The 5869-nt window shown below is 33.4% G+C and overlaps 1 long non-coding RNA gene and 1 pseudogene across 1 annotated transcript in view; one reads left to right on the top strand and one right to left on the bottom strand.

Moving 5' to 3' along the window:
- Positions 1-5869, top strand: part of LOC107723365 (uncharacterized) — an 11825-nt gene that overhangs the window by 5283 nt on the left and 673 nt on the right. The window contains exons 2-3 of the long non-coding RNA XR_001637919.1: positions 603-697; positions 4522-4758. This is a non-coding gene — a long non-coding RNA (uncharacterized LOC107723365). The remainder of the gene's footprint in view (positions 1-602; positions 698-4521; positions 4759-5869) is intronic.
- Positions 70-3251, bottom strand: LOC107723364 (uracil-DNA glycosylase-like; annotated as a pseudogene).

The raw sequence follows: 5869 nt of genomic DNA, 5'->3' as shown, positions 1-5869 counted from the left end.
ACCTCCGTTTTAAAAAAAAAAAAAAAAAAAAAGTGAATAAATGACCAGAATAAATGGCATAATGTTATTTCAGAGAGCTTTCCAATCAACTGGCTTCTTTCCTGATGCTTTAAGCAAAATGTTAGTTTTAGAGAAGTGCCTACATCCAGAGAAGCCTAAATGTGCCGAGTATGGTGATGGATGTGAAGTCTCAAGGACATGATGACGTTTCTGGAAAAGAAAAAAAACAGCCAGTCATATATTTCTTTCTATTGTATCATAATGTGTTTTAAAGGTGCATTTTTAGTTGCAATATTAACAGTAACCCTGATTATTCATACCACTAGCAAAAGTGTCCAGTAACAGTAACATTCTGCAGGTCAAAATCTCATTGGCCTTTACGAGACAACTACTCCATGTAACATAAAACCGCTTTAATGTTTTATTGAGTGTACATGATTTTTTACATACTTTTTCAAAAGTTCTGTTTATCACTTTATGTGTAAACTTTGTTTAAAAAAATGCTAAGTGCACTTTTATTCCTGATAAATATATTGACATTTCATAATTCTGTCTCCATTAACTTACTCTGTCGATCACTCTGCCTTTCCTCTGAGCATAAGATCCCCAAAGCAGAAAGACCAAGCCATTGAGATTCCTGCTGAGCCACAGGACCACAGCATCTGTGAAGATCTCCCAGCCTTGACCCTCATGAGAGGTGGGTTGATGAGCCCTCACTGTCAACACAGAATTCAGCAGCAGAACACCTGACAATGGAAAGAACATTGACATTAAACATAAAATCTTTAGCTTTTAAATTATAACTCGTAACACCTTGATGGGTCACTCATATACAGGCACATACACAACAGTTCAAAAGTTTGGGGTCAGTAAGATGTTTAAATGTTTTTGAAAGAAGTCCTTTATGCTCAAAGCAGTGCTCTATGCTTACTTTTTTTTTTTTAGGAGCACAGTCAAACAATTCAGGAGCACCTTCTGATTAATATTATGAGGTGATATTTGACTCCTTAAAGTGATTTACAGGGGCATTTTTTTAATTTTTGTAAGGGCATTTTTTCAAATTTTATTAAAAGTGTCATCTTTTATATCAAGTTCAAAAATGTATATTTATAAGCTTTTTAAAATTTCGAATTAAAACGGTAGCATAAGAAGAATACATTACTGATCAAATGAAATCAGTATTACCAAAATTCATTTGCAATACAGAGGTAGATTTAATAATAGAAAATGATATCTATTTAATAATAGAAATTATTAATAATGATGAAACTTTAAAGGGGTCATATGATGCTGCTAAAAAGAACATTATTTTGTGTATTTGGTGTAATGAAATGTGGTTATGTGGTTTAAAGTTCAAAAAACACATTATTTTCCACATACTGTACATTACTGTTCCTGAAACCACGCTTTCTTTCTTTGCGTGCACATTTGGGCGGTGTTATGCAAATCTTCCCACATTGTGATGTAGACATGTGGGGGCGTGTTAGAACAAGCCGTTTTAGGAGGGCATGGACAAGTCTTAACTTTTATAAAGAATATCTCTTTGGATTTGAGACTTTAGTCTTTGCAACTTTACAGATCTTCTTTATGCACCAAGAGCTTGTAACACTCCAAAGAGAAAGGAAAAATTGAAATCGCATCATATGACCCCTTTAAAAACGAAACTAAAACTGCCAGTAGGTGGTGGCAAGTTACTGATTTTATCACTGAATCATTCAGCGCAAACACAAATATGCTGATCGGGTCAGTAGCGCTGGTGCTCCTAAATATTTTTTCATAGTTTCATAGTCGCACGCAGTAGTTTTCACACTGTGTGCATTTATTTGATCAAAAGTACAATAAATAGATATACTGTGCAATATTATTACAATTTAAAATAACTATTTTCTATTTTAATATATTTTAAAATTACAAATTAAAAAATGTTCAGCAGCCATTACTCCAGTTTTCAGTGTTATATAATCCTTCAGAAATCATTCAAATATGCTGATTTAATGCTCCAGAATAATTTCTTATTATCAGTGTTAAAAACAATTATAGAGCTATAGTGTGACAGCCCTTTTTCAAGATTCTTGAAAATTCAAAAGAACAACGTTTATTTGTTATTACAACATTTATATGTTATTTATTGTAATATTATAAATGTCTTTTAAAAAGTATTAATTTCTTTTAAAAAAAATGTTAACTACCCTGTTTAGCCCATTCTGTGAGGTCTCCATGACCTGGGTGCCCGAAGCCAACAATATCTTCCTTCAACTCCGTAAATATGTTTTCCAAACTGAAATAAGTGAAGCAGGTCAACATACAGAGTAGTCATTAGAGATGTACTGTAAGATATCACTGTGGTGAGATGATCAGTAGATGGTTATTTTCACAGTTCAGTACAATGTGGTACCTAGGAGGAGGCGGTTTAGGCCTCAGCACACTGAAGGCCAAACCATGAGCCTGACCTGGATGGTGATAGGGGTCTTGCCCAAGAATGACCACTTTTACCTGTCAACACAAACACAACCTGTAGCCTATTTAAACGCTCTGATCTTTTCCTTTTTTATACTCTATATTAAGGAACTTACATCTTCAATTGCGCACAAAGTTGTGCAATAAAACACCTGCTCGGGGCTGGGATAAACAGTAAAGCATTTCCTCTCCATTGTAACAAAAGACATGAGCTGAAAAGATAAACCAATACAGGAACAAGTTTTTTTTTCTTCATCTTTTCATTGTCATTTTGGTGATGTCTCATACTAAGTATCACTTACTTTTGTAAAATAAGGTTTTGTAAATTCAGTCCCGATTTGTCTTCGCCAGCTTTCACCAACGGGTACAGGTACATTTCTGCTGGCCAGTCGTTCCAGCGCGGCGCGTCTGTTCTGCTCTATCTGATGCAGCTGTTCCTCACTGAGCTGCATGTTCTCACCACTAACTTGCTCTTTGCAGCATGCATTGTCATTTAAGCAAAGAAATGATAGGAATAGCATACACGTAGATACAGGACTGTTTATGAATTGACTATATTAGGTATGGCACACAATGAATGAACAGGAAATGCAGGAAAAGTTTGAATATATTCTTTTTTACAATAATTACCTAAAATAGTCAGATAAATGTAGCTTGTTGAACTTATTCAGACACTTAACCTACCTTTTGACATGTCCAAAGTAAGACAAGTTGTGTAAAGTAAGACAGTGTTGTTGTTGCTTCTCAGACCCCTTCACAAATACTGCTGCATCACCGTTATTCTACCATGTCATGCAAATGCAGGTTGACTCGATAATTTGCAAAACTGAAAGCGAAACTTCAACTCTAAGCCATGTTTCCTAAACCATGACTGTAACTGTTAACCAGAGACATCACATGATCTTGTGTTGATTAAATATGACTAAATTTAAAATCTGGTGGTATTTCCTTTGTGAATTTTTTTTAGCTACAGCTATTATTTAAAAAAAAAAGGTAAAAAATATTATAAAAAAAAAAAAACATTATTTATTTCAAAAGCATTAACATTTCTAACATATTAACATTACAAGGGCAAGGCATTGCTTGGTACAGAAAAATAAATTTAATTCACCTTTGACCCTAGTTTAACCTTTTTGACTTGAAGGCCCCCATTGTCCAGGACAATGTTCCTTTAGGCCCCCTTCCATGAATGCCACATGAAACATAAACACGGCACCTGGTGGCCAAGGTTGGTACCACATGACAATGTTAAATGGCCATATATATATATATATATATATGTTTTTGTGTTGCCTCTTGCATAGAAAATGTTTTGAATAGAGAAAAAAATTTAAGAAAATTTTTTTTTGGAGGAATAAAATTCAAAGAGAAATAGAGAACAAAAATAGGACACTTTTTTCACACACCTTGAAATGTTTTTGTTCATGTTGCGGTTCAGGGCTTCTGTACAGAACTGTGTGTTCTTTAATAAAAACAATAGTTATTGAGGGAAATTAAAAAGAAATATGTTTTCAGTTTACATATTGATGTTATGTGTTTTTACCATTTTTATCTAGATTTGAGTTATTATTTAGTTATTTGAAAATATTAATTTTAATACTTTTAAGTCACCCTAGCTGCAGCTCCCTTAGTAGTGTTCCTCGGCTCCCAGGATGAGAATTACGGCCCTAGTTGTTTTATGCCACTTCAGTGGTGCTTAAATCAACTCAGTTATCTTTGTTTGGACATAGAATAACTAGTGTGAAGTGTGTGTATACATCTGAATAACCTGTTTGTATGAATAAAATTTTTAAAAATCTGATATATGAAGTAAAATGCTGAATTATTTACTTAATTATTGCTACCCAGAGAAATAGAACACAAAGAAAGAGTGTTTATTATTCATTAATTCAAAAGAGGATGTAGGGGGAAAAGTACATAGTTCATGAAATCCGATAGTTTCCCCTTTTCTTAACATCCCTAATACTTCTGTCTAACAAACTTTTCGAATGGTAATGAATAAGATTTTATGAAAGAATCCCACACATTCCCATGACCTCGATTTCTTGTTTTTTTGTTGTTTAGGGACAAAATGATGCCGTGTGGATTGTACTCTGGAGGACTGTGTGAGTCCAAGCCCACTCTTAGTTTACCGTCTTTGAGGTTGTGTTGATGTAATCAGAGACGCACGCCGGTCTAACCCGTTCTATAGCCAAGTACACAACTGTTGTAGTTTAGCATTCCATTATAGCCCAGTGAAATGAGTGCATTGAAAAGATCGTCGCAAGTGGCTTACAAACGCTGGAAAGACACAAATATCAGGTAATATATGTGTGTTTTTGTGTTTACTTTTAAAATGTGTTTAAAAATGTTGTGGCTGGTAGGTATGATTTACACTGCCGTTCAAAAGTTTGGGATCAGTAAGATTTTTAATGTTTTTTAAAGAGGTTTCTCATGCTCATCAAGGCTGTATCTATTTGATAAAAAATACAGAAAAAAATGTAATTTAGTGAAATATCATTGCAATTTAAAATAACCGTTTTCTATTTTAATATACTTTAAAATATAATTTATTCCTGTGACGCAAAGTCCAGTCTTCAGTTTCACATGATCCTTCAGAAATCATTCTAATATGCTGATTTATAATCAATATTGGAAACAGTTGTGCTGCTCAATATTTTTTGGGACCTGTGATACTTTTTTCAGGATTTTTTTGATAAATAGAAAGGTTAAAAGAACAATGTTTATTCAAAATAGAAATGTTGTTTTACAATACACACTACTATTCAAAAGTTTGGGGTTCTTTTCTTAAAAGAAATTAATACTTTTATTCAGCAAGGATGTGTTAAATGGATCAAAAGTGATAGTAAAGACTTATATTGTTAGAAAAGATTTCCATTTTGAATAAATGCTGTTCTTTTTAACTTTTTATTCATCAAAGAATCAAAGAGAACAGTATCACAGGTTCCCAAAAAATATTAAGCAGCACAACAGTTTCAGCACTTGATAATAAATCAGCATATTAGAATGATTTCTGAAGGATCGTGTGACACTGAAGACTGGAGTAATGAAAATTCAGCGCTGCATCACAGAAATAAATTATATTTTAATGTATATTAAAATAGGATACCACTATTAGAAATTGCAATAATATTTCACAATATTACTGTTTTTTTTCTGTATTTTTGATCAAAGAAATACAGCCTTGATAAGAGACTGCATTAAAAAAAAACTTTAAAAACCTTACTGATCCCAAAATTTTGAACGGCAGAGCACACCTGTGCTGGTGTCTTAGAACTTTTAATTAAAGGCAGGGTATGTGATTTTTCAAAAACACTTTAGAAAACTGATTCGGGCCGAATAGCAAAACAAACTTGTAGCCAATCAGCAATAAGGGGCGTGTCTACTCGTGATGTGGAGGAGAGAGCTTTCA

Source organism: Sinocyclocheilus rhinocerous, unplaced genomic scaffold, assembly GCF_001515625.1.
Source record: "Sinocyclocheilus rhinocerous isolate Xijiao unplaced genomic scaffold, SAMN03320098_v1.1 scaffold1476, whole genome shotgun sequence".
NCBI lineage: Eukaryota > Metazoa > Chordata > Actinopteri > Cypriniformes > Cyprinidae > Sinocyclocheilus > Sinocyclocheilus rhinocerous.
Note: the sequence above shows the minus strand (reverse complement) of the source record. Positions and strands in the feature narration are given on the sequence as shown.